Source organism: Gorilla gorilla, chromosome 4, assembly GCF_029281585.2.
Source record: "Gorilla gorilla gorilla isolate KB3781 chromosome 4, NHGRI_mGorGor1-v2.1_pri, whole genome shotgun sequence".
In the NCBI taxonomy this organism is placed as follows: Eukaryota; Metazoa; Chordata; class Mammalia; order Primates; family Hominidae; genus Gorilla; species Gorilla gorilla.
In genome coordinates, this window is record NC_073228.2 from 119243519 (window position 1) to 119250676 (window position 7158).

At 46.3% G+C, this 7158-nt stretch overlaps 1 pseudogene; it reads right to left on the reverse strand.

Annotated features, from left to right (window-relative positions):
• Positions 1-225: 225 nt before the first annotated feature.
• On the reverse strand, positions 226-3043 carry LOC101147703 (catenin alpha-1-like; annotated as a pseudogene).
• Between the last annotated feature and the right edge of the window lie 4115 nt (positions 3044-7158).

Genomic DNA, 7158 nt, shown 5'->3' on the forward strand with positions numbered 1-7158 from the left:
ACTACTAACAGAACAGCTTGGTCAGAGCATTACTAACAACTTAATGTGGGATTCTCTTTGGTTATGGAATTTTACTTTTATTTAAGCATATAAAAATACAGCTAGAAGTAGGCTCCTGCATTCTAAAAGCATTTTTAATCAACTTAAACACAAGTATGTCCTTGGAAAATTCACCACCTGGACTGGTTCACAGTCGGCCCGTTTCCCTGTGGAATCTACATCAGTGTTGTATTTAGCAAATTCATTTGAGTGATGAACAGTGACTGATCTTCAGGAGCCCCGAGGGGTGGGGGCAGCTGGCCTGGGCAGACTTAGATGCTGTCCACGGCTTTGAACTCGCTGAGGGCCTGCACCGGGTTCAAGTGCTTCTTCTGAGATGCCCGTTTAATCTCGCTCTGTGACTCATCCTGTTTCTCTCTCTTCAACAAGGGCTTTTTCTGTGGTGCCTTTATCTTCCATGACACAGCAGGAAGGTTGAGAGAAGCCATACCCTGAGACCTTTGGTATTTGGTAGAGGCGACGTAGGATGCCTTCATTGTCTGCACCACAGCATTCATAAGTCCTTGGTTGCCCAGATCAGGGACGTGGCGCTGTCCATTCCAGGGACAATGAACTCCCTGCCGAGATTCTGCATCTCGGCCTGGACCTTGCTGCAGATGTTGAGCAGGTGGCAGTAGAGGGCGATGCAGTGCAGGTAGGCCAGCAGGCCAAGTCAGGGCAGGCTGAGTCGAGCAGGCCGGCCTTGCTTGCAGGCCGAGTCGGGGCAGTGGTCTGTGATGGTGCAGCCAAGCTTGTCCATCCTGGATCCTGCCTCCGCAATTTTCTTTGCAGCACTGATTACATCTAATGTATTTTTGAGTGGTCCTTTACCTCAGGTAAAGTCAGTCACCTCCATCATAATCATGCACATCTGCTTGGCCAGCACAATGATGTCATTGGCACTGTTGTCCCATTTGGACACCTCAGCGTCCAGCTTGCTCTTTTCTTCCTGGAAGCTGGCCACCTGTTCTGCAATCTTCACTTTTTGCTCCTAGGGAAGCTGAGCCATGATCGCCTGGACACTCTGGCCAGCTATCAGCTGATTGTCTTTTGTCTGGATGCTCATCCTACTTCTGACATTGAAATCTTCCATCTCAAAGTAAGAGTCATCCAAGTCCTCAGGGGTCCTTATCATCAGCACTGCTTTCCTGATGTCCCGGATGCCACCATATACTAGGCGGGAGGCATTGATAAACTCATTCTCATCCATGGGCTGGGCAGGGTCTGAGCTGAGGGCTTCCACAGCTGCTTCTGCTTGCTCAGTAAAACGTGGCATGACTGTGTTGGAAAGCAGCTTAGTGGCTTCCAGAACCTTCTCTGTGTAGACTCCTGGCTCATAGTTGTCCATCTCTGAGGTGACTATGTGAATGGCCCAGGCTGCCCAACCTTGAATTGCACCAGCTGTGCAGTCCAGGCCATCCACATCTTTCTCTTGGAGAGTAATGATGCATTTGTTCCATTTTCCAAAATGTGATTCTCTGAGACAGCCAAGAAGTCATCAATGGAAGTAATGTCATCAACAGCATCTGTGAGAACACGGACTTGTTTTTCCCATTGTTCTTTTAAAAAGATCCATGTTCTCTTGGGCCAGTCTACTCTGTGGTTTTGCTAAAGCCAATGCAGCATTGACAACCTGAGGACAGAGGGCTTCTAACCGGCTTGCAGACATTCGAACAAGTTTTACACCTTCTTCATTATTTGAGATGGAACAGGCCAAGTTGGCAACCCCAATCAATTTGTTGCCATGTTCACAGAAAACTTTGGCATACTCCTTGTTTCTCATTTCCATTCTATGCAGCTTAAGTCAATACCAAAAGTGGAACATTGGTTTCTAGGAAAGAATCTGAAACGTGGTCCATGACAGCTTTGTGGAGCTGTCTACGCAAGTCCCTGGTCTTCTTGGTCATTTTATCTATAGCAGAATTGAGGGAATCACTTCTTTCTTTACATCTAGCATTGCCCATGTACTCCAAAAGCAGGTCCTGCAGGACCTGGAGGACAGTTTTACACTCTGCCACAATTCGCTCATGATGGTCATCATGCGTGCAGGACGAGTCGCCCATCAAGGCAGCTCCGCTAATGATGCCTTCCAGGTGCTCCTCCAGGGAAGGCCTAAAGCACTCCTTGCTGAAGCTCAAAGGGTCCACAATGATTTGTTTATCAGTTATTGAGTACATATGCTAGTTCTACTCCTCCTCCACCCTGGTGATGGGGGGCATCGTCTGAGGCAGTGGCCTGGGCTACATTGGAAATGCCTGTGATGGCCTACTGCAGCTGCTTGTATATCGGGTCCCTGTTGGCCTTATAGGCTGCAACATCAGGATGCTGTAGGCATGCCTGGGATGCAGTATAGAAGATCAGAACATTCTTCTGCAGGATTCCTCTAGCTGCAGCCATCTGATCACGATGGCCAACATCTTTCAGTTCCTGTTGTCTTTTGACTGCCATAATGTTCAGCTAATTCACTTCGAATTTTAGGGCTTTATACTATATTCCTAAGTCTTGTTCCTTGCCAGCATTCCTCAATTTCAAGATATCATCTTCCACAACTTTCAGCTGAATAAGTAATGTGTAGGCATTTGCCATGTCAGCCAAAATCAGCAAGCAGGTAACAGCAGAGAGCAAAGTTCAAGCTGCCTGAACCATGTTGCCTTGCTTCACAGAAGAACAGGGATCATCTGCGAACTCTCCCGCAGCAGTCTTCATCAAATCACCTTGTTTTCGAATGTATTCTACAGCAGCCAAAAGCTATTCCTAGAGAAAACTGGCTCTCCTTCACAATTTTATCCTCCTTCTCCAAGAAATTCTCAGCTGCTTGTTCAACAGATGCAGCCAAAACATGGACCTTCTTAGAATGACCTCTCTTCTTATTAGAGGGCCCCTTACTATTGGTGTTTACCAGGGTTGTAACCTGTGTAACAAGTCTCTCAGCTGCCAGAGTCCTGATCTCTAGACTTTTGGGGTCCCACTTCAAGTTTAAGTGGCCTGCGTGGACAGCAGTCATTTCTGTGGTGAGTAGGGTGAGCACTGGATTCCGGAGGCCCGAAGCCAACGCCCGCTGCTTTGTCCTCCTCCCTTTTAAAGATAAGGAAACTGAGGTACTTTGTTGTTGTTGCTATTGCTATGAATTATTTCCTTTTTCACCATCATCCTTATTGTATATGTAAGCCTCATCAGATTCCATTTGGAAGTTGATTGGGTACAAGTTAACATATCACATACCAATTTCAGGTCCTCTCAGCTTCACCTGTCTCTTGTTCCAGCTGCCACCTTGGCACCCCACTCCATTTATTTCTGCCAGGCACCTCCTTCCAGAGCCCAGCTCCATACCCATGCCATGAACCTCGATCTTCCCATCCTAGGATTCCCTGCTAACTTCCAAGGAATCCAGAGGCCCTCCCTCAGGCCCCAGAATTGCACAACTCATAATTACAGAGGAATTAATACCACATGGTCAAAACGCTCCCAAATGGGAGATGAAAATTGATAGATTTTTTTTTTTTTAATTCCAGACTTGGGATGCAGCTTTTAAAAGTCCTGGTCTTGTAAGATAGAGCAATCAGAAGTATTTAGTGGTGACCAGCTCAGTTATGCCTGCTTGAATTTCTCTCTCTCCTTCCCTGCCTCATTCCCCTCGCTTCTGCTTCATGGGATCACACTCCCTATCACAGTAGTAGCAACATAGCATTTTCAGGCTCTGCTTTCTAAGGAATCTAGATTAAGTAATTATAAGTAAAATTCCACCAAATGGAAGTTTAGTCATTTTCATTAACTTCAGAATCGGTAATATTTATTGTGGTCTAATCAGAACACAATTCTGGAATATTATCCCTAGAAGTGCTATGGGATCTTTGGGGTGTCAATTTACTGGCCAGAAACCTCTGTGGCTGGTGGCACCTTTGCCTGAGTTCTTGTCCTGCATCCAGGAAGAATGAGGTATGCAGACAAGTGGAGGGTAAACAAGATTAAGAGGAGCTTTATTGAGTGTTAGAACAGCTCAGATGAGACGCACAGTGGGTTCTGTAGCTCTTCTCTGTAGGCAGGTCACCCTGTCCAGTGTTCAGCTCTCAGCAAATAGAAGGCCCTGGAGAGGGTAGCTCCTCTCTGCTACTGGTTGTGCTGACATTTGCTGCTTTCTGCAGAGAGGAGGCCCTGGAAAGGGTAGCTCCTATCTGCAGCTGGTCATCCTGACAAATGCCCAGCTCCTAGCAGAGAGGAGGTCCCGGAGTGAGTTGCTCCTCTCTGCAGCTGGTGGTCCCACCGTCTCTGCAGATCTCTGAAGCTCTCAGCAGAGAGGGTAGCTCCTCTCTGCAGCTGGTAATTCCATCATTTGCTCAGCTCTGGCTGTTCCTGGAGCTTTTATGGGCCTCAGAGAGGAGAAAGTGCATGCTGATCGGTCCATGGGTGACCATAGCAAGCCCAGAAAAGACACCAGTTCCCATTCCGGTCAAGGGGACTGGCAGCCCCACCCCCAGCCTTCAGGAACTGCCCCCTTCCATCTAGGAATCTGTCTACCTCCTGCTTCTGTTCATGGTACCCACGCTCTGCCCCAACTTTGCTTCAAGATTGGAGAGGGCATTGACAGCAAGGAGAAGCCAGGCAGCAGGAGGAGGCACTTCTGAGCCCGCAAGGGCAGCAGGGGTCTTTCCTGGGCCTCCAAGAGTGCAGGGATGCCTGAGTCTGCAGTCATGGTTTGGGTGGCTGCAACTGCACCCTGGGTGCCTATTCCATGGAGTGGGAGGCTGGGGTCTGCAGGGGTGGTTTGGGAGGCTGCAGCTGCAACTGGAAGGGCAGGGCTCCTGCCTGCTTCTGGCCCCCCAAGAGCACAGGGAGGCTCAGATCTGCAGCCACAACTTGGGAGGCTGTGGCCCAACCCAGGAGCATGGGGTTCCTGCCTGATCCGTGGAGCATGCAGCCTTGGCCATGCCTCCCCACAGCAGCCAGTGTGATGGCAGTGGCAGGTCATCTGGAGTGGCCACTGCCATCAATCCCCGCTTCTGAAGAGGTACATCTAACTGCCATTAGGATAGGGATGATGACTGCTCTTAACTGCTTCATGCTAACAGAGAGCATTGTTTTGGGAAAATGAAGTCAGGTCTCAGGACTCTAGCATGTTGAGGTTGATCCCATCTTCTTTATAGCTGATGACACCAAGACCCAGAGAGGAAAGGGGTTTGCTCAAGATTGCATGCTTTATGGGTGGTGTCTGAATATAGTACAAATATTTATTTAGTGCCTACAATGCCAGATTCCCATATACATTATTGCATTTTGTGCTTGCAAATTGGATAATTAATATTACCACCCCCATTCGAGGCATAAGAAACAGAGGGTCAGAAAAAAGGAAGTGAAATGTTGCATGTCACAATTTTAGCAAATAGAAGAATCAGGCCTCCAATTCTACACGTCTAGTCCTTTCCCCAGTTGTCTCCCATGGTCAGGAGGTGGGCCCTGGCTTTTTGAGGAGCCCAGTGGAAAAACAACATGAGCTTTGGAGGAAGATAGGCTTGAATTCAAGTCCTAGCTTCACCACTTAATAGCTTTGTGATCTTAAGTAACTTAATTTATCTGAGCCTCAACTTTTTAATTCTAAAAATGGGAAAACTAGTATCTACTCATAGTTTGTGAAGATGAAAGGAGATAATGTATGTAAATCTCCCACTGAAGTGTCCATATGTTGGAGTAGTTAGGTAGATGTGAACACGGCAGGAGAGTCCCCCACCACCCCCAAGCCCTGGCCACCAGGAATGTCAGGTGACCATCAGGTGACGGGTATGGTCAGGGGGTCATTGAACTGTATCACTAAAATAATAATTGGTTGCAGCTGGTGCCAGGGAACGGCAGTCTCCCAATAGACAGAAAAAATCTGAAACTGGTGATCAGCAGTTTCCCGATAAGATCTCAGGAGTTGGGTAAGTGGGCTCAAGCATGTGCACTAAGAAGCAAAATGGTGGAGTTCAACTGGTATGACCTTCCTCTAGAAACGCTTGACTGGTAAGGGAAAAATGCCTCAAATGAACATGTGTACAACTTCAGTAAACACACTATGCATGCAGCCCCTCCCAAGTGCTGGCAGGCCACTGTGCATGTAGACAGCCCATACCAAGGGAAGAATCAGGGGAAAAGTAATACAGGCCCTGGAAGCATGCCAACGTATAAAGCCCCAAGTCAAAGGTCAAACAGTGCACTTTAATCTCTCAAGTCACCCCCTTGGCCCTCTTCCAAGCGTACTTTACTTCCTTTTGTTTCTGCTCTACAACTTTTTAATAAACTTTCACTCCTGAGTTAAAACTTGCCTCAGTCTCCCCTGCCTTATGCCCCTTGGTCAAATTCTTTCTTCTGAGGAGGCAAGAATTGAGGTTGCTGCAGACCCATATGAATTTCCCGCTCCTAACATGTACACAGTAAGGGCCTAATAAATGTTAGCCAGTATCAGTTCTCTGGAATCAAAGATGCCTTTCAAAAAATGATATTAGCTTCTATTTTATGGGTACTTATTAAGTGCCAGGCATGGTACTAAGCAGTGTCTGCAGAAGATGGAATCTCCTCTAACTATCCTAACCTCACTGTGGGAGGGAAGATGAAGGGGAATGTCTACTATCTCCCAATCTCTTGTTGCCTCTAACAACAGTTCATAAACTGTAGCCATCTGCGTGCTCTCTTCTTGAACTTTGCCGTATCTGTGTAGCAGTTTTAAAAGTTTAAATTTACAGTTTAGTTTTGTCCAAAGCAATAATGTTGTGAAATTATAGATTTGATGTGCTGGTTATATATTTTTTGTTATTCAGATTAAAATGTTTAACCATTGAAATAAAAATGTGTTATTACTTAAAATACTCCAGAAAAAATATAAGATAGATAAAATAAGATTGGCAAAATGTTGATCTTTTTAAAAACTGGAGGATGGGTACATGGGCTTATAAATTCTCTAATTTTATGTATCTTTTGAAATTTTCCATAATAAACAATGTTTAAAAACTAAAATAAAACACATCAAATCTGGGGCCAAGGCTCAGGAATGTTCTCTCACAGAGACCTAAAATCTACTCAAGTTCCACAGAGGAGCAATTGTCATACTTTGGAAAATACTGGCCCATAATACCTAGTAGAAGGTCACCT